The sequence below is a fragment of the Fundulus heteroclitus genome, chromosome 18 (genome assembly GCF_011125445.2).
Source record: "Fundulus heteroclitus isolate FHET01 chromosome 18, MU-UCD_Fhet_4.1, whole genome shotgun sequence".
NCBI lineage: Eukaryota > Metazoa > Chordata > Actinopteri > Cyprinodontiformes > Fundulidae > Fundulus > Fundulus heteroclitus.
This window is the reverse complement of record NC_046378.1, coordinates 19642933-19670217: the sequence shown is the minus strand read 5'-3', so window position 1 is coordinate 19670217 and position 27285 is coordinate 19642933. Positions and strand designations below refer to the sequence as shown.

The 27285-nt window shown below is 38.7% G+C and overlaps 1 protein-coding gene across 2 annotated transcripts in view; it reads left to right on the top strand.

Annotated features, from left to right (window-relative positions):
* Positions 1-9488: 9488 nt before the first annotated feature.
* The window catches only part of grik4 (glutamate receptor, ionotropic, kainate 4), a 510201-nt gene continuing 492404 nt past the window's right edge, over positions 9489-27285 (top strand). For both annotated transcript variants that reach the window (XR_004933217.1, XM_036149710.1), the window contains exon 1: positions 9489-9943. The gene's annotated coding sequence lies outside the window, so the exon portion shown is untranslated. The remainder of the gene's footprint in view (positions 9944-27285) is intronic.

Genomic DNA, 27285 nt, shown 5'->3' with positions numbered 1-27285 from the left:
ATGCACATCAAACCAAACTTGCTCAGACATTATTTAAGTCTCCTTTATTTTTTTAGACTGTATCTGTAACACCTAAATAATTTCTGCCCACATTTCTTAATTTATGTTTATGGTACAATGGGTTTAAGGATTATTTTGTACTTTCAGGTTGATTTCAAGTCCTTATTTTGTTAAATAAGACTTCAAGCAATGTCATTATAAAAAAAAAAAGAAAAAAAGAAAATAGAAATGTCTATTTTGGAGACAACTAAAAAGACAAACTAGGTAAAGCATTCAAGCGCCAGGTTTGTCTAGAATAAAAAAAATGAATTGCCCATACTCATTTTTTAAAATAGTTATGAAAAAGTGTTATTTATTTGGATTTCTATACTGTCGCCTAGTAAATGAAGCAGCCATTCATGCTGACGGTTACAGAGGCAAGAAGAATACTATTATGTGTTGTGTGCAGCAACAGGAAAAAAGCCCCAATTTCAGAGAAGGAACAAAAATCTTTGCAACTGATGCAGATTCAGTATATTCATTTATTGGTTAAAAGTCTTAATACTTGTTCTGGCTCAAATTTTCTTATTTTGCTTAAAGGATTCAATTAAATCAGCAACCTTTGATCTGCCCTCATGTTTTTTTTTTTTTGTTTTTTTATTTATACATTTTTTTTTTAGTAAAAACATTTTTACAGGTAATCTATCCACTTTTCTGCAATTCCCTTCAAGAAATTGTACATGTAAAGATAAAAAAACAGGGCTAAGAAGGATTAATAGTATACTGGTGAATAATGTATTGAAATAGCAAGCTTTAGACAGGGTTTGAATACTTGGTTTCTGAAATTTATATATATGTATATACCAACATTTTGTATACGTATACATGAACGTTGAACTTCAGCAGTATCCCATGGACAAAGTTAATCGGAATAAAGGGTCAATCAGAATAATAAAGGGTCATGTAAACAAGCCAATCGGAATATGATGATCAGATTAAGCTCAATCGGAATGAAACTGTAATCTGAATGAGAGGGGTGGTTTATTGATAAGCCCCACATAAACGTGACGTATATCCGCATTGGTGAGTGGCGAAAATTTGACGGGAAGCAAAACTGTCAGGGCTCCCATTAAACCTTTCTATTCAGAAACAATATGAGCTCAAAATTGTTGCTTAACTAACTTGTAAAATACCGCTTTGTTTACTTTTTTTTTGTTATTTAGCAAAGACCGAAGTTCTTCTGCTTTTTTTTTTTTTTTGTGAATTTTAGAACTAGACATATCAGAGTGGTTCTATTCTAAATAAAGCCAGGTGCATATACAGGCACCTTATGATCAGATTACTCGATTGTGCGCCTGTCCGCTTATTTAATCCAAATATGTTTTAGTCCGATCGTGAAATTTTGTGCATGTAAACACAGCTAGTGAGTGCTCTTTGGATTACCTTCCAAAGAGCACCACCATTATTGTAACAAGCACCATTTACCCTTTCACACATTACATGACGTGTTGGTCATCCATGCAGATAAGAGGCCTGTGGCCATCTCCAGTTTTGTTGTCTTCAGTAACAGCGTGACGGTAAAGTTTTAAATCAAATGAAGCAATAAAATTGCCAGCTGTGATTTGAAGAAATATAATGTTTATACACTGTATACATATGTTTAGCTGATTATTGTTCACGGTTTATTTAGCATATAATGTGTATACACCATTTTCTGTTAAGAAACAAAATCTATTCATAAAATGAATAGAGCAGAGATACAAAACATTGCCAGGTATTACCCTGAGACAACCTGTCACTTTGCACGGGGAGGACGAAGGGGCTGGTTATCAAATATAGGTAACTTGGAGCTGCAGATGACACTCCATTCTGCTTCAATGGAGGGGGGGGGGGGGGGGGGGAAGCATCCTACGTCAGGGTCCTGGGAGTGCACATCTCCAAGAACCTCACATGGATCATCAACACTGCCGCTTAGGTGAAGAATGCACAACTGTTCTCCTTGATTATAGTGAATAAAGACCAGACTTCCACAGGCGATGCTGATAACTTTCTACCGCTGCTTTATTGAGAGCATTTTAACCTACTGCTTCTCCACATGGTTTCTCAGCTGGTCCGCAGCTGCCTGAAAGGTCCTTCAGCGTGTTGTCTCCAGTACACAGAGGGTTGCAGGAACTCAACTGCCAAAGCTTGAGGATATATACAACGCATGATGCCTAGGGAAAGCCAATGCATTAGCAAAGACCCTACTCATTCTCACCACAACTTTTTTTTAACTGCTACCATCTGAGAGGAGATATCAATCCCAGCAAACATGCACAAACGGGCTCAAAAATAATAAATAATATATATATATATATATATATATATATATATATATATATATATATATATATATATATATATATATATATATATATATATATATATATATATATATATATATATATATATATATTATTTTTTCTCCAACCCAGAGTCGTGCCTGTTCTGAACAAACACTGCAATACATTCAGGACACAGCGTACTCTACCTGCTTTCACGTGCATGATGTCTACATTGCAACTATGATTTCTACTGTTTTTTTTTTTTTCTTTATTTGCTGATTTTTTGTTAAATTACTGAGTTGTTTAGACATTTATGTACTGTAGGTTAGCACAATGCAATGACCATAATAGGATTCTGTTTTAAAAAGGAAAGACTGCACTCTTGGGGTGAAGAACCTTTACAACCAGCACCAGACAGAAAAATGGAATCAAGTGAATAATTAATCATAATCAAGGCAAAGTAGTGAAAGCAAATCTGAGTGGAATTGGTTTAGAGCAAATTTGTTTTGTATGATTTTTGATTGGGTTTATGTTTTTCTTCACCAGAGATGGGAATAGCCGAGAACTCTCTAACTTGCACAAACAGTCAATTGCTGCTCTAGGCTTTTACCTCGAGGCGACTTCAGCCACAACTAACATAAATCTTTTGATATTTCCAGAATATTGGAGGCAGTTGGATAGAGGAAAAGTTTGTATGAAATTAAAAGCACCCATCATTGAACCCCTGAGACTCTTGAGTTTATTCCTCCTAACTACAGTGTGCATGTCTTTAGAAGGACAAAATTCATATTCAAGGTGCTATCAATGCTATAAAGCTGGTATTTGGAAAGTAGCAAATAACTAAATGCATATTTGGCATGATACTCTTGTCGCCTGGAGCACATGAAAAATTAATATCAGTTCTCAGTCTGCATTACGGGACACAAATATCCCATTAAATTTCCATTCTGGCCACATATTGGCTATGGATGATGGGTATCGCTTTACTGAGTCCTGCTTGAAGCATGCTGGTATAGATTTTTTGTCAATAATTGTAATTTTATGTCTGCTGAAATGGTTGTGTACATTACAGTCTCTAATTTTAAATCCCTGTTTTTACAGAGGCTTTATGTAAACCTACCTCCAGGTGAATTTAAAAGATTAAGTCATTGTGTGGTAGTAATCTAAATGCAGTTGGACTGTACACTTGGCCGTGTCTCAGATGTAAGATTCGCCAATAAATCCAGTAAAATGGCAGACATGCTGCACTGTCTTAACAGTTTAGCTTTATTTATTTAGTGAAGAACACTTGTTCAGATCAAGATCTACTTTGCAAGTAAATCCTGAGCATGGAGATTATAGAACGAGAAGATTTCATTACTGCGTTCTCACTTGACCAAAATGCGGCCCATTGATAAATCCTTCATCATCTCCTTCCATCCCTATAGAGCACAAGACTGGATTTGGCTAAATGTATAAGTCTGTTCTGCTGAGCTCACAGATCCTTTATCAGACTCAATGTTGATATGAATTGGATACTAGGGTCCCTAAACAAGCTTTAAAGTATCGTAAACCTAAGAGAGAGAGATATGCTGTAGTCCATAAAATCCCTTAAAACATTGTACTTTCTGTTTTTAATGTTAAAAAATAAATAATTTTACTATCTGCAGAATTTTAACGACTGCAAACAAGGACATTTGAGCAGTGGAAAACACTTAATAATCAGAATTTGACATGTGTGGTTCAAGGTGTGAGTTGGTTTGTCAGTATGTGCCTAAAGATTTGGAGCAAAATCATAAAGGATTGTGAGGGTTGTAAAAGAAAATCACACGTTTAGAGCAGGCAAAGGAAAATCAAAGCGGCAGTGCTGTAATCTGAATGCAGTCTACCTTGAAAGTAGAAAATGCACAACAAAAGAAATGAGAAACAAATGGGCAGGGACAGAAAATGGTGTCTGTGACTGAATTGTGAGGAAATCCGCTGAGGAAAACGTGAACATTCTTCAAACGAAACCCATTTTGAACCCCCTAAATAATAGCAAACAAAAGATGCCGTGTCTGGGGATGAAGCAAGGCAGTTCACGCTGGCGCTTCTTCAACACGTAGGTCACGTTAAGCTGTGATCATACCGGCTCTGTTTGGAGCAGGTTTTAAAATGTGACACCCCCGTTCCATCCCAAATCCCCCTCATGTGTTAGATTTCCCTTTGGCGAGACGCTGGGACCCAAGTTTAGCCTTTAAAACTTTCCAGAGCAACCTTGATGATCAAAGTGACAAGTAGGAACATGTAATCGCTGAGCAGGAAGGAGATCACAGAAATTTGGCCAGAAAGGACAGCTAGGAGACAGGTCCATAGCTGATGGCCCTTTTATCTGAAGGAAGCACTGAAGCGATCCTTCACATTGAGAGATGTGTGCCTGACGTAAAGGTTGCATTACAATTTGCACATGTTGCGCAGTAAAAACAGGACCACTGGAATGAAGGACTCGTCAAAGTCGTCCGCTGAGACGCGCTTTAATTGCGAGAGTGCACTGAATACCTGAGAACCGAGGGATACAGGTTTGTGATTAAGAAGATCACTTTGACATTAACTGCAGATCCATCATCCTAAATGTTGCGTTGTGCACTACTTCACGTTCACTGTTTTAGTCATAATTACTGATAAATGGAAAGAAGGAGAGGAGCTGACCATTTTAAAATGCTTTTGTGTCGCAAGTGGGAAATTATCTGTGAAATCAGATGCTTGAAATTCTAACAAGCAGTGTTTGTTCAAGGAGCTTACAAAAACTAATAAAAATGTTTTTGCATACAGTGAAAGGAAGATTAGGTAAGATTTTTACAGGAAGAAAAAGGCTACCAGCCGCGTGGCTAAAAGTACAGGGAAATAACTCGGGGGGGATCAAGTCAGCAGGGTTGAAAAAGAAAAGAAAATCAGTTTGAGCGAAATATATTTGTTTGAGTTGTTCACATTTTAAGGTATTATGATAAAATCTTCTGATCTGTGCTCATTGGAAGATGACTGAACAGCTGACGGCTCTGTGAATCAGATTGGTGTCAAACAATGTAAATATAACAGTTTTTTTTCTCTTAGCTGTTATGAGAGTGGTGTGTCATGATTCGTGTCAGTTTTATGGCCTGATCGGTGGGCGTACTGAGGGTGGGCTCGTGAGTGGCGGTGACAAATTTCTCTGAGCTGTCCGCTCTCTGCTGTAATGACTTATAACCTTCACCTTTTGCTGCAGTGTTCGGTGTTTAAATTGACATTTACGGTACGTCCACTATGTCTGTGACTCATCTGTGTGTCAGAATATGGACATGTTTTCATCTTACGTTATTGTTTTTTATTCTTGCAAAATAAACTGGGGACCATTCTAAGATCTTGGGAAAGAAATCCTTACCAAACAACCAAAGGGCAGAGGTGAGATACAGCACCTTCAAAAAGTATTCAAACCCCTTTACCTTTTTTATATATATATATATATATATATATATATATATATATATATATATATATATATATATATCTATATCTTGTCATGTTACAACCACAAGTTTGAATGCATTATATTAAGAATTTATGTGATAGAGCAACACTTAGACGACTTAGACAACTTTATTTGTCATTTCGTATGCACAGTGCGTACAGAACAAAATTTCGTTTGCATACAGCTTAAAAAATCACAGTAAATTGCAGTAAATTACAGGATAAGGTGCAGCGGTGAAATGTAAATAATGTAAACAATGCAGGGGAAATAGACAGTGTGCGATTCACAGTGTACAGGTGAGTATTATTAAAACCGTGTAATATACGAATGTGGTAGAGAGTCCATTTTTGTGGCTTCAGCAGTTCAGCAGTCCAAATACAAACAAATCACAAATAAAAATCGCAAAATAATGGCATGAATTTGTATTAATTACACTCAATTTTATTTATATAGCGACAATTCATGAAACATGTCATCTCAAGGCACTTTACAAAGTCAAATTCAATCAGATTATACAGATGGGTCAAAAAAAAAAATCCTATCTAAGGAAACCCAGCAGATTGCATTAAGTCTTGACAAGCAGCATTCACTCCTGGAGAAGCGTAGAGCCACAGGGAGAGTTATCTGCATTGTCCATGGGTTTGCTGCAATCCCTCATACTGAGCAAGCATGAAGCGACAGTGGAGAGGAAAACTCCCCTTTAACGGAAAGGAAAACCTCCAACAGAACCAGGCTCAGTGTGAACGGTCATTTGCCTCGACCGACTGGGGTTTCCCTAAATCAGCCTGTCGTCCAGTCTTTGAGATGCATAAGTTATGTTGGAAAGAGGACATCTGTAAGCATTTGTGTTTTAATGTCTTGCTGCCAATTCTCAATTGGATTCACATTTGGAAAGTGCACCATTCAAACACCTGAATAAGCTTAAATCTGGAGTCACTTTCTTCTTTTAAGAGAGGCGTGTTCAACTCCGGTCATCGAGGTCTCCTGATCAAGGTCTGTAGAGGCCTACCAATCGAACACTCATTTGATTCAGCTGTGTTAAACCAGGACAACACCTAAAGCACGCAGGACACCGGCCATTGAGGGCTGACTCTGGACACCACTGCTGTAAGGCGACCTCCTTCCCAGCCTCAAGTCTTTTGCAGCCTCTAGTAGTTTTTTTTTCCAGTATTGTCCTGCGTTTACCTCCATCTAACTTCCCATCAACTTGTACCAGCTTCCCTGTTCCTTTCCCACAGCATAATGCTGCCACCACCATGTTTCACTAAGGTAATGGCCTCTTAGTTTTCCTCTGCTGAAGAAAAGCATACCTGCAGCATAATGCCGCCACCATATTGCACCTTGGGGATGGTGTGTTCAGGGTGCTGTTAATTTGCTTTTCACTTTGCATTACTTAAATGGTGTTGTTTGGTTCTCTTGTGACCAGAGCACTTCCATGTTTGTTGTGTCCGATACATGAGTTGTGGCAAACAGCAATCAGGACCTCCAAGCTTATTTTTCCCCCCAATACTTTCTGCGTATTTCTGAACATTTGCTGTCCTGTACAAAGATTCTCCCACCCGAGCTCTGCTGCTTCCCCAGAGTTGCTATGGATCTCTTGTTGGTCCTCTGGTTAAGGACTTCCTTTCTTGCCCTGTCTGTTAAGATGGATGGCCATGTTTTGGTAGGTATGCAGTTGTGCCACACTCTTTACATTTTCAGATGACGGACTGAACTGCTCAGTGTGGGACATTTTATGGCTCTTCCACATAGGACGCGGTGTGCGCTGCTGTGCTCCGATACTCATTCTTTTCAGCGCCATCATGAGCCGCGCAAGGGCACAAATCGCTGCACCGAGCAAAGCACAAGCGTATCGCTTTGCGAGCTCCGCGTACACCGCAGTCAAAGTTCTGCTGAACTTTGACTGTGGCGAGCAGACGAAGACCAGTGCTGAAATGCAGCGCACCGTGTCCTATGTGGAACGGCTATAATGCTGCTTTATGCTTGATGCATGTAGGTTCCACGTGGAAATGAGACGTGCGGACACCAACCGCTTCTGCAGCATTTATACTCGAGGCTGCGCTTCCTAAGTAGCACTTTTCTCCCAGACTCAAGGGGGCAGTGTTACACTCTTACGCTAAGCGTACTACTCCCCTCTACACGTAGAAGTAGATAACAGTTATTTCCAACATTTAGGCCTCTTACCTTCTTCAAAGAGTGACTGTGATTTCTGTCCAGGAATTGTTAACACTTTGTTGATCATCGTGACCTTTTTGGGTCGACTCATGAAAATGTCTAAATTAACGAACCTCCGGCAGAAGAAGTTTTTTCTTGTCCACCATGTTTTCAGTGTGGGACTGTCTGCGTAGTTACAAATTTTCCCAGGTGCGCCGGTGCAGAAGCTAAAATGACGTAATATGGACCTCACGGATGTGTCAAGCATAAAGCAGGCTTTAATTCTCTAGGTAGTGTTTTATCATATAACTGCTTTAAACTTCTCCACAACTTTATCTCTGCCCTTTTTGCTGTTCTTTGATCTTTATGATGCTGTTTGCTCAGGAGAACTCTACAAACCCCACAGTTCTTCCCAGAGTACCAGGACTAAATGAGACCAAACTAGACCCTACTTAGGTGATTTCTGAAGGCAGTCGTTATCACTGGATTTTATTTATGGGTATCAGTGTAAGGAGGGCTAAGCAGAAATGCACAACTCATTTATTAGATGTTTTATTTATTTTTTTATATAAAAGAAAACAAGTAATTCTTCCTTCTATACAATTATGCACAATTTGGTCTATCATTAGAAACGAATTAACAAGGTTGAAGTTTGTTGTTCTAACAAGTGAACAAGTTGTTAGAAGCTTGTAAATGTTAAAAGGTGGTTAGGGTCAGATTACTTTCGCTTTCACAAAAGGTTTATTGGGATAGATCAAATAGATATGGAAGCTATATATATAGGCTATAGCAGGTTTACAAGTTTTAAACCTGCAGTCTGTTTTCTTTGTAACGCTTTACAGTGAGTTGTAAACGTGTGCAAAAATAATTGCACTTTTAGTACGATTTTTTTGTGAGTACTTTTTTTTTTATTATTTCATATAAACGATGAGTCTTTGCCTTGAGCCTTTAGGTGTTGAATTTTCCTCCAACACCCAATAAACCACTAAGCTTCCTATTGGTTTCAGCAACATGTCCCACGTTTTAACTTTTCCTCTGTTTTTTCCCCCCTTTCTTCTCCTGTCTGCGGATTGCACCCACCTACTGTGTTAGTTTTCAGCGCCCGTATAAATGCGGAGAGTCCAGAGCGTTTTCCCTTTCACGCCCGGTCAGTCTCTCGGTGAGGAAGGCACCGAGCATCTCCTTTCTGACGGCGGATTTCTTCGCGCAAGAGAGAAAGAGAGAGAGACAGAGGGAGAGAGAGAGAGAGACGGGGGAAGAGAGAAAGAGAGAGAGAGAGATGAAAGGACGAACGTCGCCCGCACCTCAGTCTGCTCTGAACCTTTTTAGCGGACCGCAGTGAACGGATCCACAGCGCAAGATGTAAAAAAAAAGAAAAAAAAAGAAAAAAGGTGTTTTGAAGGCTGTGTTTGTCCAGAGGAGCTCCGCGCACAGAGAAGGATCAGCTGCCTCTCTTTTTCTCTCTGCGCGCTTCCTTCAGTGGGAAGTGGGATGCGGGTTACGCAGCATCACCGCCACAATCCTCTTCTTCACAGATACACCTTCCACTTCTCCAGGCCCGTCAGGGTCTGAGCCTCTGGAAGAAAAGAAAAGAAAAGAGAAACTCTTTACCGGCGAGAAAAGGTGGGGGGACTCATCTCTGCTGGAGATAAAGAGAAGAGGGTTATTCTTCAAACTCCTGTGGATGTGGACTCCTCCTGTCATCCTCTGCCTCTGTCCCGTTAAAGCGGGAGAAGATCTGATCACCCTCCTAAAAAAAACGAAAAAAAACGAGATTTGAGCCGGACTGCTGTTGATCTTATCGCCAGCGCATCTAATCCGTCCCAGCTCTCTGTCCTGAGAGTGTCGGCGGTCGGAGGGAGCTGCGGGGGGAGATCCGGGGAGCTGAGAGGGGGGAAAATTGAGTTACTCTGCAATTACAGGCTTTTCTTGCAGTTCGACGTTATTTCTGTGGACAGAAGCGCACAAACCCGCGCCAAAGTGAGAGGAAATCGATTTTAAACCAAGAACCGGGACAGGAAAGGTGAGTCTTGGGATTGGAAATACGCTGAGTTTCGAAGAAAATCACTTTAAAAAAAAAAGAGCCTAAGATTGCGTCAACATAAACGAAGCCTTTGACAGGCGCCGCTTATTCATGCAGGAGAAGTTTAATAGTTATCTATAACACAATCACTAATTAATGGATGACTCAACCTGTCAGATTCTTCCTCTGCTTTAACTCCTCGGATGGTTTCCTTTAAATCCAAGAGGCTACACTTGTCTGGGTTTGGACTCTGGCTGTGCGCACATTGTTGCACGCTGGGCTGAATGGAAGCCGTCCTTTGCGTACCGGCGACAGGAGAGCACAAATCATTAGTTGGAAGGAGGCAGAGGACGTTTCAGTCGTGACGGATGATGGGAGGGCAGCAGAGAGCGAAAGTGACACAGATCGGGGTGTAAATTAATTTCGTGGGTGATGGACAGCAGACGGGCGGAGCAGGCGTAACGCTCTGCGCACAGTTGGAAAGCGGACTTTTTTTCTCTCTCTCTCTCTCCACATAACACAGATGCCCCCGGGGAGGCAGGGGCGATTTACTGGCGACGTTGTCATGAAAAGTAGGGAGGACTGATTAATTTTTGGCACCACCTTGTGGTTAGGCTTGTTCCTGTTTGCTGTGTTGGTGGCATCCACAGGTTACTGGTGTTATTTATAGCTCGATGAAAGACAATCCCACATACAGCCGTTGTGATGTAATGACATGTTATTTGTTTCATGAAGTAAAATCTATCTATCTATCTATCTATCTATCTATCTATCTATCTATCTATCTATCTATCTATCTATCTATCTATCTATCTATCTATCTATCTATCTATCTATCTATCTATCTATCTATCTATCTATCTATCTATCTATCTATCTATCTATCTATCTATCTATCTATCTATCGCAATATTTACATATTTTTCCACGTCGTTTGAAAATATAAGTAGTATTTGTTTCATTTATCTATTTTGTAGCAAAGATATGAAGGACTCTACTTGTCTCCATTGTTGTAGCCACTTGTTGAGAGCTATTTCAAGGCCTTTTTCAAGCAGAAATATTGCTCATCTGTAAAAGACAAATCGTTCTGGGGTTTTATTTTTTTTTTTAAATTTTAATCAAGTGTTTCTTCAGCATTTCACGAGTTCATTTGCTTGTTGACAATTTAAGTTAAGCACTTACAGTTGGATATTCAGACCTATCTTGGATCCAATTTGTCGCCCGGAGTCGGCTCCGTCTGAAAACCGTTGGGGTTTGCAAATTGTTTTAATGCAGACTACTACATTAGCACAAGTTAATTGCAAAGTAACGTGCGTTGCCAGATGTATTCGCTTATTTGCATTCGCACAGACCCTTGAGAGAAATCTTCATCCATGTGGTTAGATGTGATGTTGGCGCACCCGTTTGAGCTATAATGGCTTTAACTCTTAGAAGGCTTTTTGACCATCCTTCCAGAAGTGTATTTGTGAGGTCAGACATCTTTTAATAGACAAAAAGACCTGGCTCACATCCTCTCCTATAGTTCATCCCAAACCTGCTCTATTGGGCTCAGGTCAGGAGTCTTTGCAGGCCAATTGTGTTGTTCCAGCAAGACTCATCTGTTTAGTTATGGACCTTTCTTTGTACACTGGTGTTTAGTCCTGGAACAGGAAGTGAACATCACTAAACTGTTTTCACAAATTTGGAAGCCTAAAATTGTCAACAGTTTCTTTTATTGTCACTAGAGCGCCATACCCAGTTTCTTCAAAACAGCCTGAAACCATAACTGCCTCTACAACAAACCTGAACCACTCATAATACGTAGTAAAGGTTGTTGTTATAAAGTATTTCTTAGCATTTCTGGTATCAGTTAAACATGTTTCTAACAGTAGTAAGCAAAAACCAAACAAAAGAAAAAACATAGTAAATCCCACTGGGTTTCCAGCTTGCAGACAGAGCCAAGGCCTGATTTTCAATTTGCAGTGATACACACGCACAGCAGCGGTTTTTGATATGGGGCATATGGGAGGTCACCCTGGGCAGCATTGGAACGGTAGGGCGCTCAAGCACCACATGAAAATATAAAACCTATGACAGCTGCACACTGAACAAGGACATTATCACTTTTATACATGTACAGTCAATGGGGAGCTGGAGGTCCAAGTTTAAAGCGGAGACTAGAGACTGTGCTACATGCCGCATGCAGAACTGCACTGCATGTTATCCCACCACAGAACACCAGATGAGTTTCTGCATTTTGACTGCAGAAGGAAGGGCTCCTTCATGGCACCATTTGTCTGTTCTTATTGCATTTCCAACTGGAAACCTGTAATATTTGACTTTTTCTTTACACAGACACACCCAAGGACTTTGGCTTCAGTGTTAAACCCATCTATGGCAGGGATCAAATTAGCTCAAAGGTCTTAATATCTACCTATTTGATAGCTTTTTTTTAGTAAGTTATTTATGTTGGACAATAATTTTTCATTATGTTTTCCAGAATACCTAAAGATGAGCAATAAAAAAGTTATAGGACACCCATAATTAAAATACCAAGTGCTTCAAATGTATTTTTAGAGGATCACTGAAGTGCCCATATTTACATGCAAACCCTGCTTAATATTGGTAGGTCTGTAACAATCCACATATATTCTTAGTTCTGCATCTATAAAGCATCTCTGTCTGTCTGAAACATTTATGGTTCTCACCTTACAACGTGTATATATTTAAACTTGGATAATTATCTGCACATACTCATCTTCACTTCTCTCTTTGAACACTCCTTTTTCAGCAAAACAAAGGATTCAATTTGAATCATGTTAAACACTGATGATTCAACAGACACCAAGAAGAAGCTGCTGTTTCTTTTACCAAGAGACCATTAAGTGATGCAATACACTGACCAAAAAGAAAAGAAAAAGAAATCAGAAGGTGGATAAACTGGTTGTAAAGATTCTTCTTTTCTTCCGCACCGTTCTCATAGTTTTTTGTAGATCTGGGTTCTGCCCTTGTTCACAAGGAGGCGCTCTTACCCTCAAATATGATACTAATAACAGGTCCAGCAAAACAAGCCAAAATATCAACAGAAGTCAATGATGATACATAAAACAACACTAAAGCATGATGACTTTGGCTCTAACAGTGTTGCATCTGTGATTTGGATGCATATCAATGATTTACTCTTGCTCCAAGCGCTGTTCTTAGATGATTATTGCCAAATGAGAGGTTTTTGTTTCTTTTAAATAGGAAAACAACTAGTAATAAGGGTGATCAAATCAAGAATTTTGGTGCAAGCTTTCGCAAAACAGACACAGTATCTCACCAAAATGAGTACAGCCCTCAGAGTTTTGTAAAAAATCTCATTGTATCTTGTCATATGACAACACTGAAGATATGACACTGATTCAGTGCAAAGCATGTATAACAATGTGAATTTGCTGTCCCCTCAAAATAAATCAATAGACTCAATATCTAAACCGCTGGTAACACAAGTGAGTACACCCCAAGGGAAAATGTCCACATTGCACCCAACGTGTCAATATTTTGTGCGGCCACAATTATGTTCCAGCACTGCCTTAAGACTCTTGGGCATGGAGTTTGCTAAAGCTTCACAGGTTGCCGCTGAAAACCTCCTCCACTCGTCCATGAAGGCATCACAGAGCTGGTGGATGTTAGAGACCTTGCTCTTCCTCTTTCTGGTTGAGGATGCCCAACAGATGCTCAATAAAGTTTAGGTCTAAATACATGCTTAGCCAGTCCAGCACCTTTACCCTCAGTCTCTTTAGCCAGGGACCGGTCATCTCGGAAAGGCGTTCAGGAATGTTGGAATGCTGCCCTGCTGCCAAGTTCTTATTGGGAGAAGATCATGTTCTGTTTCAGTATGCCACAGTACATGTTGGCTTTCATTGTTCCCTGAATGAACTGCAGCTCCCCATAGCCAGCAGCCCCCAAACCATGAAACTCCCACCGCCATGCTTCACTGGAGGCAAGACACCCTTGTCTTTGTACTCCTCACCTGGACGCTACGCAGGCTTGACACCATCTGACCCAAACAGGTTTGTCTTGGCCTCATCAGATCACCGGACGGTTCCGGTAATCCATGTCCTTATTTGGTTTGTCTTGAACAAACCACTGGCTTTCCTGTACATCATCTTTAGATGAGGTTTCCAGCCATGCAGACCGATTTGACACAGCCTATGGTCTGCAGCAAGGTCGGCAGCACTTAAATGTCTATTTTCTAAAAGACTCCAGAGGAGGTGGTGCTGAGCATATGCACTCAACGTCTTTGGTCGACAATGGTGAGGCCTGTTCTGGGAGGAACCTTTCCTGTTAAACTGCTGTACAGTCTTGGCCAGCTCAGTTTCACGGTGTTGGTAATCTTTTCACAGCTGCTGCCATCTTTATGTAGAGCATCGAATCTGTTTTTCAGATCCTCAGAGTTAGTTGTCTTGAGTTGCCATGTTGAACTTCGAGTGACCAGTGTGGAGGTAACACAAAATTCAGATCACTATTCATACCTAAGACCTTGTAGCACTAACAGGTCACATGACGTCAGAGAGGAAAAATGGCTAATTGGGGACAACATGGACATTTTCATTTAGTGGTATACTCACTTTTAGAGCCAGCGAGTTGGACATTAATAACTGTGTTCAGTCATTTTGAAGGGATAGCAAATTTACACGGCTTTGCCATTTATACCCAGACTACTTTTTTCAAACTACCGTTTTCAGTGTTGTACCATGAAAAGATACCATGAAATATTTACAAAAATATCAGGGGTGTTCTCACTTTGTGCGAAACTGTTTGTTGGGAGATGACAGGTAAAATGCTACCTTTTTTTTTTTTTCAAGATTTTTCTCCAGGTATGCAGACTCTGAGCTGTTTTGTGTTTGGTTGTTGGATCAAGGCCATTTTGTGACATTTTTCTTTGTTAGTTTTAAACTTGAAAACCGTAATTTTAATGCACCTTGAAATCTAAAAATATGAACTTTCTTCTTGTTACTTAAGTGGAAAAAAGGGACACGGTGAAACAACCAGGTTTGTTTTTGCTGCATTTCTTTGTGCATACGTATTATATGAACTTTTAATACTGCACCCTTAAATTAAAACTTAATCTCCGTTTAAAGTGTTGACAGGGTCTTGACTGGAACATTTCAGAGCATTGTAGATTTATGACAACTAGCTGGTATTTAAAATGCACATTAGCAAGACTACCAGATGAAAAGGCTGATTTTTCTTTTCCTTTTTAGCTAATTAGAAAATACATTGGAGAAAGTATATATCCTTATTCTGGTGTTTTTGAGTTTCTTTGTTCATAATTTCCCAGGGTTGAGAGATTTGAGGTCAACTGTGTTGTAAAGTAGACTCTGATAGAGTGTGGATCTAATCAGCATACTTGTTAAAAAGTGTTTAAGCTTGTACAACCATAATTTTATATTGTGCTGCTTGACCTTACTAATTTCTTTGGTTGTAAGACGTTTTATAATCACTTCTCCCAACTGATTCTTTGATATTAGTTTTGTGAGAACCTTTCTGCAGATGCTTGCGCGTGTTAAACGGAGGTCCGGTTTAGTGTGATTCTACTTAATTTACTTTGTGTAATTTCAATGTAGAGCAAAAGTAGGAGAATAAATTGGCAAATCAAGACAATATTGAAATCAAGAGCAGGGTCAGGGTGTTTTCAATGTATCGTCTTTTTTTCATCTTCATACAAACAAAGGCCACAGCATTTTTTTTTTTAAATCCTCATCTTTTAATGTGCGACAGCTATTCACTTCCAGTTTATGTTGGATTCCAAGACAAATGCATCATTCTTCTAAATAAGGTCCAGATGAGGCGATTACCTGAACCCAACAGCAGGGTCACAGAGCGGTGGAGAGCATGTCAAGAAGCATCAAAGCTGTAAATGAAAATCAGGGTTATTCCACCAGATATTGATTTCTAAACTCCCAAGATTCCCAAGTTAACGCATTCACATTGAGTTGTTTAAAAATGAATGTATAGCTGTTTCTTTGCGTTATTTGAGTTCTGAAGAACTTGTTTTTTCATTGTTTTGATTGCTTGACATCTTTTAAATAAGAGTAACAATGTTTTCTTTAAAATATGCGAGAAATGTTGTCCTTAGTTCACAGAACAAAAACAGGGATTTTAATTTTACTCAAACATATTTCTTATCTGTAAATATTCAAATCAAAGGAAAAACATTGCCGTGGTTTCTTATTTTTCCCCAAAAGGACAGAGTAAATGACTCAGAGGAGTTAATTTTCTCTGACTCTACAAGTCTTAGGGATAGTCGGCCTTCATGTGCACCAATTTGTTCCTCGGCTTTTTGCCCATCATTTATTTGTTTTGAATGCAAAATGTTCCATGTAACGTAAAATCCCTGTTTAATGCGTGAAGCAGCTGTCCAAATCAGCCAAGTTAATTTCAATTCAGCGTCACAGCTTCACAACCTTCCAATCTGTTGGATAAAACTGCTGTCACAAGTCTTGGCCAGTGAAAATTTCACTTTATAGGATTTCTAGTCTCATGGCTCTGCCGTGGCCTCATGTCTGCATTTTTTTTTTTTTTTGGTGACGCTCTTGATTCTGGTTAAAACCGTGTTGGTTTGTGCGCATCCACTAGGTCAAACTGGGTTCCTCTGGCTGTTTGTAAATCTAATGGCAGAGTATCTTTGTTCCAGTTGTGAGATGGGTGAAGTGTTAGCACACACTTGACCCACTGGCAGCTATTTGTTTCTATCTGTGCTCCAGTTTACCCGTTTGATTTGCTGAGCTCTGCAAAGCAATTTCTGCAGTTTTAATCCAGCACAATGGAGCAAGACGGCCAGAACACACAGAACAGTGGCGTCAAATGCCAGATTTTCCACCAATATGTGGTTCACACGGGCCTGCTGTTACTGTTAAAGCATTTAGTCTTTGTTTCTCCATTTTTTTTCTTTTTTTTTAGAACAATGTAAATATTCATAAATATGTTGATAAAAAAACATTGACATCTACATCATAGTTTACTGATCTGCGGAGTAAAAATACCCAAATCAGATGAATTTCTTAGCCTCATTTCCAGTAAATAGCTGTGCAAATTCCTAATATCAACATTCAGTCTTTACGAGAATGAATATGTATGATTATGATAATTTCAGTAGTTTCAGTCGAAACAGCCTGAATTATCATAATTTCTAAAAGTTTACACGTTTATTGAAGAACTAGTAATTATAATTAAAGCAAAAGCGGTTTTAAAGGAGTGGTGAAGACCTCATTTACTGAAGCGGCAGCTTGTTTACTAAGCAGCCTGTAGGGTATATATGAATTACAGCTCTGGTTAGAATTACTGTTACTATAAGGTTTGAAGGTCAGGATTGTTGGATCTGTTGAGTGGCTTGTAATTATTCCCTGTGCAGTTTAATTAAAGACCTCGGTTTCATACCTGTATGTCAGAGCTGCTGAAGTAAACACGGCGGTTGAATCCATCTTCATCTGGCTTCTTGAAACTCTTTATTTTTCTCAGGTCAATGCCAAGAACTAGTGGCACTGAAAACAGAGAGGGGGGGTGTGTAGCTTTGCTGCTGAAATGAACTGAACACTGTACAAAGACGATACCCTGTGGCACGCCGCGACATACAGTTAAAACCTTCGGGATGACTTAGAAGATTTTGGCAAACACAAGATTTTAGCTATTGGCGGTCATTATTTAACTGTTTATTTAACACGACTCTCGCTGACTTTATCCTGAGACTGGCACGGGTTTCTTTACACGTATAACGCTGATTTAAAAACTATTTCTTTTTTGTCCCACCTAAATGATTCTGATCCAAATTATTATATCAGACAAATATAATCCAAGTAAAATTTTATTCCCTGGTTCTATTTGGTGTTCTGGTCTTATTTTATAAAAAATATCTGACCGATTTTAGCTGTAAAAGCACAACTGTCTTTTTATCACACCTTTCCTATGCATAATGGAGCATTTAGGGTAAAGACCATTTCTGAACAGATTTTTATGTGTTTGCCTGATAGTCTGTTTGGTTACTTGTGTCAAGTACCATCAAAGACTTAACATACACAACAATTCGACTGGCTAAACCTGAACTAAATAGCTATACACTGAACAGAGATTCATTTAAGAAAAGTTTGAGATATCTGCTTGTGAAAGTATAAAAAAATTGCATTCTCTTAAAAAATTTTAACATGTATTTTTTTGTATAAATACAAGTGAAGAGAAAAAAACAACTGAACAATAAATTGAGCAGTAGACTGTGCCTTTTGTAATGATTTAGGATGATATGAACCCGGTATTCAGCTACACACTTGAGGTAAGCTTAAACAGGATTTATTGAAGGGATGATGGGTCAGCCAAGCTGACAAAAAAAAAACAATCCACAAAAGGTACAGAGCAGACATCCAAGGTAAAAACAAAAACTGGGGCAGACTCAAAAACAGATCAGACAACCAGATGCACAGGCAGATACAAAAAAAGCAGGATGGTTCTTACCAGTGGATAGGTGAAACGAAACATGTGTGACGTTCTGGCAGGGAGCAGAGAACTGAGGCAGGTATAAATAGGCAGAGAAACAGGTGAGCAGAGTGAACAACTAATTAATCAGAACAGGTAGAAGTGCTCAAGGACGGGGGAGTGACTGAGGGAGCTGACAGGACTAGTGGAAGGGAACAGAATCTAAATAAGGTAAATAGAGAACCGGAACTACTACTAAGACAGGACTAAGAACAAAAATAACCACCAAGACTAAATAAGATGCCAGGGTAAACAAAAATACACAAGCTATAACACAAATCAAACAAGACGGAACCCAAGACAGAAAGGTATACTGACTAATCGAATAAACATAAAACAAAACAAAACCCAGAATATGACAGCCTTTAGTAAAAAAAAAAAAAAAAAAACCCTGTATACCATAATTATTTATGAAGCATTTTACTAGATCAAAGGTCAAAGTCCTGTACAGATACAATTGAAAATCACCGTAAAATCAAAACAGACAAATAGAACACAGACAAGTTAAAATAGACAAACAAGGTAGTTGAAAACTGTAAAAATAGTAAAAAATTTAAATCATTAAAAATTAAAAACAGTCAACCTTTCAGGATGTGCACAAGGCTTCAGCAAACAGGTGTGTTTTAAGAAGAGTCTTAAACTCTGAAAGAGAGGAATCCTGCCTGACATCCAATGGCAGATTGTTCCATAATCTTGGAGCCGCTACAGCGAAGCCACGATCTCCTCTTAGTTTCTGTTTTGATTAAGGGACAAAAAGGAGCTGCTGGCTGAGGGAGCGGGTAGGTGAATGGGAGTGTAGCAGTTCAGAAAGGTAGGAAGGGGCCAAGCCATTAAGAGATTTAAAAGCAAGTAAAACAACTTTAAAAATCCTAAAACGTACAGGCAACCAATGAAGGGAATGTAAGATGGGGGTAATGTGCTCAGACCTTTTTGTTCCAGTTAAAAGTTGTGCTGCAGCATTTTGCACAACCTGCAGGCACCTGATGGATGCCTCACTAACCCCAAGATATAGTAAATTACAGTAATCCAGCCTAGATGTAACAAATGCATGGATTATTGTTTAAAAAAAAAAAAAAAAACTGCCTCAACATAAAATGCATATGGCTCAAAGCCAGTTGGAAAAAAAAAAACAGCTGTCAAATAAAGATCCTTTAAACTAAATCAGATGTGTACTTTGCCCTCTTTCCAGAAATATATCCTGTAGCATTCTAGTACAAAATGTGACCCTTTCTATTTTGAAAAAATCATAGATCATTTTAATCCATTAATTTTTTTTTTCATTCATTTATCGTAGGTATTTGTAGGTTAAGCCATTTTCTACAAATGGCTTTCTGGGCGGCAGCATTAGGCATCTGAATCATATTTTCCTTGTGTGTTGTGTTGTCCATTAGTAATCCACAGAGTAAAAAGCCTGCTCTGAATGGGATGTCAATCTGAAACTCTGTTCTTCAAACATTAGAAACATCTTTCCAAAAGGTAATTATTAAAGGTAAAACCAAAATACAATAAATGACAGAGATTTGCTCCCAGTCCTCCACAGTGTCTCTAGAATGACTTGTTTTGGACCGGGGTGATGGAGAATTGGGTGAGGTTGTTCGATCAGAACTCTTTCCATAAACCTGAAGTAAAGGTTTTCCATTGTATTTCACAGTAACTTTCCAAGTCTTGTTCTGATGTAGTTATTGTCCTTTGTTTCCCCTCTTTTCCGCTTTACAATAATTGAATTACTCTTGGTTTGTTGTAAAACTATATCCAATTTGGAGACTATTTTTGGTTTAGGTTTAGACATCCACAAAGACTATGAGTAAAATATAATTTAGTTATTTTTTTCTTGTTAGCCTTAAATATTTTTTTTTATTTAATTTCTGATCTGAAGGAATCTATCTAGATCATACTCAGGCCTTGGGCTTTATTCGATTTAAAATGATTTGTGGCCCCTTCAATTTGGTAATATCTTTTACAAGTTGTTTGCCTTGCTTCATTAAGTCTAGGTAAACTAATCTTTCTAAAAAAAAAAAAAAAAAAAAAGTCCCCTATTTTCAGCTGATCACATGGTTGCTGGTAACATAAATTGTGATAATTATAGTTCAAAGCACTTTTGGATCTCTCCTAGTCTGTTTAATCAATTTTGGTTTATTTTATAAACTGAACTCCCAGTCTGTTGCTTTTTCAGTATAAAAGCCAACAGTTTGGGAATTTCTCCCCCTCCATCATATTATGTCTGTTTTGTAAATATTAGCTTTTTTTGTATATTCCTTGAATAAATTATTCTTTTTCTTATTATTTGATCTGTCATGTTGTGATCCTCTGTTCCTTTGTTGTCATTTTCTAATAATTTTAATTCGTAGATGGTTTAATTTACTTTGTCACAACTTTTTTAAGTTTGAGCTGTAGCCAATTAGTTTTAGGACCGCATTGCATGTGGGGTTAACATTTCCATTGTCCTTCAGCTCTATGTATTCCGTTATTTTAATTTGTTCCCTCATGAAACCTAAAAGACCTAAAAGACGTACTTAATTTCCATGTGTGTCTGTAATCTAACTCAAGATTCAAATTTAAGTATAAGCAACAATGGTCAGACAGATTCATAATACTTATTCTTTATAAAAGTCTTTACTAAGGATTATGATATAACCAATTCTAGAAAAGACTTTATGTGGGATGGAGCAGTATGCAAAGTCCTTCTTTACTGGGTTTAATTCTCTCCACAGATCTGTAAGCCCAATGTCCTTCATCACAGCTCTACATTTTTTTATTTATCAATTTCTTTTGGGGTTTATGAGGATCAGAAGAGTTAAGTTTTGCATTTAAGCATGTATTAAAATCACTGCCACAAATCAGGACACCTTGTTTCAGTTATAATTAAACCAAAAACCTGGCTACAATATCTCACTCTGAGTGAAGAATTGCATAAATATTAAATACTTTCACTATCAATCCATCTAATTTACTTTTTTGGACCTTGTATCTCCTGAGCTCATCTTTTCTCTCATATAACAACTCAAATGTAATTTTACTAGAGGTTAATATAGACACCCCCTTCCTGTGACCAGCCGGATAATACACTGAAAACTGGTGTTTAAAGCCCATTCTCGTCAGTCTGGCAGGTTTATTTCCCAAAATGTTTCCTGTAAAAATACTCCCTCTGTCTGTGCTCTTTTCTATTTTGATATGTCTTGCTTCCCCTGTTTGGATTGAGTAACCAATTTACACTGTAGGTTGCAGTCTTTATTGGCAAAGTTGAAAGATAAAACAATGCTAGCTACAATAAAGGCACCACCCCTGGACATATAACTATATGCAGTAAAAATTGTCCGTTGTGGGACGTATGACTTAATCCTGTTTTTGTCCAAGTGGAAAATGGACTTTAAGGTGAAGCCTAGTCCCAAAATTAACGTGAGAGAGCCTTAATTTGTCATCATAGGTTATGCTTTAGGTAGTTCACAACGTATCATTGTCATTCTCAGTTTAAGTGTCAAAATAGCTAATTACACAGTGGTCCTACATTGGCCTCTAACAGGGCATTAAATTCACCCCATTGTAGTCGAGTTTTGGGATTTGGGAAATATTTACTCTATTGTCAACCAAAGATTTGGATTTTCATAGTTTTCCCAGAGATATTGTTAAAATCTTCAGAAATCTCAACATTTTTAGGGCTTTGTAATGATGTCCAGCAAAGCGAACAATGCAAACAGTACACACGCCCACACTTTCGCCTTCCTTTTAGGTGCCATCTGTAAGACGAAGACTAAAGAAGAATAGCCGCTATCCAGAAATTGCATCTCTATTCCGTGCCGTCTATTTTCCCAACTCCTCTGCAGTTCGTGTTAGAGTGCCTGAAGCTTTGAGGATCACCTGGAGAGTAACCCTCTGGTTTTATGGATTATAAGCTGATCGCGTTATGCTTCAGTCTGAAACTATTGCTCTTTCAAAAACATTTTGCTTTCAGGGATGTTTGGTTTTAGGGATTACTGAATTCCCTTTTCTGTTTGGGTCTTTGTTTAAGATTGCATGTTGCTTTCTCTTATACTGATTGCAACTTTCAGATAAAGGACAGCAAAGCAAAGAAATTCTGAAAAAAAAAAAAAAACGTACTGTAAAATGGCCAAGGGGTGCATATGATTCACAACATAATAAACCTAACAAGTTTTTCCTAGAAAGCAGTCTGTTTGAGTCTATACAAAGGAAAAATTGGTACAAGAAATGGACAAAAAAGAAAATTGTCTGAAAAAGTACTTAAAGGCAAAAGTTCAAAGAAAAGCTTTAGTAGAATCTTGCTTAACTGGCAGCGGCAGGGTGAGCAAACATAATATTACATCTGCAGAGGCAGTGTGCACTGTGCTGACAAGAAAAGCGAAGTAAGATTCATGGTCTCATTGCATTCATGATCAATTGATGGATTGGACATGGGAGCTCAACTCCCCAAAGTTGTGAATGTTAACTAGCTACCATGCGTCTATCCTTCAGCCGTTCAAGCATACGCACCCAGCATGGATCGCACGCAGCAAAAACAAGTCATTTATCCAGCTGCATTTCTGGGTTGTGTCTGTGCAATTTGACGGATTTATTGAGGGAAAAATCTTCACTGCAACGCTTTTGGTTTAGTAAAGGGAGAGGGGAAAAAAAATCTGATTCTGGGTGATAAGACCTTAACAGTCATATTTTGGCAGAACGTAACAGCTTTTCCTGTCACACTGCATTTCTGGGGTCCAGGTGTGAGGACAACACAGAGTAATGCCAGGTCACGGCCTTGAGCGTGCCTGTTTGTGCCTCCTCATGGGTTTATCTCTTCCCACATTTTTCTTACAGCCACGTAACCATCTCTGTGCTCGGTGCGCCTTTGGGGAGTGGTTTATTTGTCTGTCAAAGATGATCCATATCCACTGCAAGACCTGTCAAATGTCTAGACAGTGATAAATGAGAAGGAAAATAAGTGCAAAGCAAGTTGGCATAGATAAAGTACTTGAAGGGATTCAAGTGGTGGTCAAGGGAAAACAGAAAACCCAAATGGACACAGTGTACATATCACATGCTTTATGTCTCCCTTATCTACCTCAGCTAGCACATATTCTCACTCTCTGCTGGCGCGTTGGTAGTTAGAAACACAAAACCGTAAGCTGCTTTTGTAATAGAACATTGAGGTCAAAGTTTATATCTAATAACACAAGTAAAAGAAAGACCGGAGGCTGTATTTTAAAGCCATAGCTGTCACGTCATGTCTGATAGAATTAATAGGCTGCTGCTGATAGCATAAGACGTGACAGATGTCGACACCAAATTCACAGTCACAGCCGTTTAACAAATCTTAAGTCTATACGAGTGCTCCCCAGCACAGAATGATTATATTAGCCGTCGGGTTAATGTGAACTCAGGAAGCATCAACCCCAGTTATTCTCAGCTACTGATTATGATGAGAGAAAACGGTCACAGTTACTTAACTTGACGCATCTCATTGTCAACCATCTAGTCGATTGTGTTGCGGTTTTTCCTTTTTTTTTTTCTTTTTTTTTTCCAAATTGGGTTGCTGGCTCCTAAATGAGCCTCAAGTATCTCATGCTTCAAAGTCATGTAACATATAGAAGGATTAACTTCACTTACCATGGTTAATCTATTACACAATAAAGCTACCAGAAGATAAAAGAAAGCAGAAGAAAATTTACCAGAAGAAGCTCATTAAAGACCAACTGATCAAGTTCAAGGTATGACATTAAAACCCATTTAGAAAGCATTTAACACCTGACTGGACTAATGGCTTAGCAACAATTTACAGTCATGGTAACATTACTATCAATCCCTTAAATGCTAGACTTTTAGACATTTTATGTGCCTAAATAAGTGTTTTTGTAGTTATTTATGTTTTAAAAAAACTTTCCATTGCTGGCTTCAGTTTTGTCTAACCCTTTTATTATCATCCTGTTGGCAGAAACAAGATTTGGCATAAGTTTTTATGTTTTACCTTTTTAGCTGTTATTGCACCACCAAAACTAAAGTAATACCAAAACACAGTAATACTGAAAACTGCCAAATATTTGAAGCTGCAGTTAGAGTTCAACATGTGATGCTTCAGAGGAAAAGGAACATCTCAGTATGTTGTACTGCACAGATCCGCTTATTATGGTACCAGAATAATGCTTAAAGCACAACTATTGAACTAAGTTTAATGCACAGCTTATTAGTTATTATTCTTACTCTTGATTCTGTCTTGACTGCTTCTATTTTGACCAGTCTGGGTGCTGAATTTGGCAAACATTTTGGTCCTCACTACTACCAGCCTGTTCCATCTTCTATCGTAGAGCTATTTTGTCAGGAATATCTGCAGGTTTCCTATTTGTATGTAGAAAGCGGTCCTTGACCAGCCAAACTAATGTTGACAGCATTTTGGAGTTGTTAATTGGTTCAAAGAAAAACTGATCAAGAGCCAGTGGAAATTATTTACCTGCTTATTGTGCCCACCACTGCTGGATATCGGCCGAACACAATTGAAAACCCCAGATGGTAGCAAAAATCCAATGCAAGATTTATTTAGTAAAAAAAAAAATAGACTTCATAACAGTTGTATAACATCTTCTCCTGCTTGTCTGAAAACTGCATTTTTGCCTACATTTGATATTGTGTTCTCACTCAAAACCTAGTTCTAACCTTTTAAAGGTGGTATCTATCTAACTACTAATGACCTGATTATTGATCTTTCCTTCTTCAATTAATTTTGAATTTGCTCCACAGTAATATTGAGTTTAAATCTGATCATTTATTTCTACAAAAGCACACAGCTGCAAAATACACTTGATTAGTACTTACAATAGTTTAGATCATTACCATTTGTTTCTATGATCAATTCAATTAAATTTTATTTATATAGCGGCAATTCAAAACCCATGACATCTAAAGGCATTTGACAAAGTCAAATACAATCAAATCAGACAGATTGGTCAAAAAGTTTCCTATCTAAGGGAATCCAGTAGATAGAATCAAGTCTTGACAAGCAGCATTCACTCCTCCAGAAAGAGTGTGTAGCCACAGTGGACAGTCGTCTGCATTGTCCATGACTTTGCAGCAATCTCTCATACTGAGCATGCATGAAGTGACAGTGGAGAGGAAAACTCACCATTAACAGGAGGGTAGGACCAGGCTCAGTGTGAACAGTCATCTGCCTCGAATGACTGGGGGTCAGAGAAGACAGGGCAGAGATACAAAAAGCACAGAAGCACACATTGATCCAGTAATACTTTCTATGTTAGAGAGGGCAATGGCAGACAAGCTCCATAAGTTGGCTGTGACTAGAAAAGAAACACAGCCAAGCAGATAAGCTCTGATCCAGTTTTCTGGGCAAGCGGATGAAAGAAGGAACATGGGGTTATTCGCAGTAAAAGCTCTATGTCTCAGAGAGAAACAGGGTTAGACTCAAACACAGAGTCAGCTGTATCATCTATAAGATGAAGCTGTTGACAGCAGTAGCTCAGCCTATCTGCCCCCCAGGATGATGTCAAAGCTCAACAGGGCGGCAGGCTAGATGTAGCTACTACGAAGAGGGAAAAAAATCAGATATTTGTGCCTTTTACAGTGTATTGAAAGAAGAGCCTTTCATTAAATGTACGATACAGCCCAGGCTCATGTTTATGCAGTGTTCTTGGACAAATATCAGAAAGTAAAATACTTTTTTTAAAGCAATAAGGGGTCCCAAATATACCTTGCTGTAAGGGACCTGTTTATAGCTGAAATGGCACCGTGTTGAATTATTAATGGAGGATGTTTAGGGCTTGCTTTGTTTCAGGTATCTTTAAGTTCCATATGCATACATCCACTGACGGCTCATCCAAAGCAAATAATTCAGTCACATTTCCTTTTTTTTCTTTTTCTTTTTGCCTCATTACTGTAGAGTGGGGTTCTTTTTCTCCAGTTGCCATAAAGTTGGCTTTTGATTTGTACATTCCACCTTTAAAAGTAAAGGCCAAGAAATGTCCTTTTAACTGTGCAAATCAAAAGCTAGCTGCAGAACTGTGCTTTAGCAGGTTGTTACCCCCGGTTAACTGAGTGAACTCAGAAGTGTTTGAAGTTCAGATGTAGAATCGATTTGGTTTTGTAAGGTAAAGTTCTTTCACCACTGCCTTGTAATATACTCAAATATGAGACAGAAGAAGAACTGTGTGTGAGCTCCTCTTTACACTGCACACAATTCTCGCAGTTTGCCGAGTTTATGATGCAGCTGGAGAAAAACTAAACAGATGAAAGATGGAAGATGAAATATACTTGGTGAGCTTGACAATGATCTTATGGAAAATACCTTCACAAGGACTCCGATTCCTTCTGTAATATATATTAGACTCTAGTAATGTTGCAAAGGAGTACTCCTTTAGCAAATAAGATGGTTCATATGCTGCAGCTTTCCATCTTGACTTTTTTAAGCATTGTACTCGGTGGGCTGCAGGTTCCATCTCTTTAAAGGTCTGTGATAAATGTAGCATACATTTGCATTTTCAGATGTCTTAGGGACGCAAAGCATGCATAAAAATAAGGATGCTATCTTTAACAAAGACAATACTTTAATGAATGCCTGGAATAAGAAAAAAAATCACTGCTGTAATATCAGTAGAAGGTCAAAATGTCAGATAGGTCTGTTTTCTTTTCTTTTTCGTGGAGAATGTATGTAGCTCAATAGAAGCTCAAGCTTAAAGGTGTAGTGGGCATCTTCGTTTGGCTTCGAGTTCCAGGGGGAAGGATCATCTTATTTATTGGTTGTCCCACATGCCAATCATTGTGACATGCTCATGTAGCACCAATGCTAGCCCGGTGTTACATTGCTAGTTTCCTCTTTCTGCGCAATCCTAGTGTTTGTCTCCAGCGAGCTCCGGTTT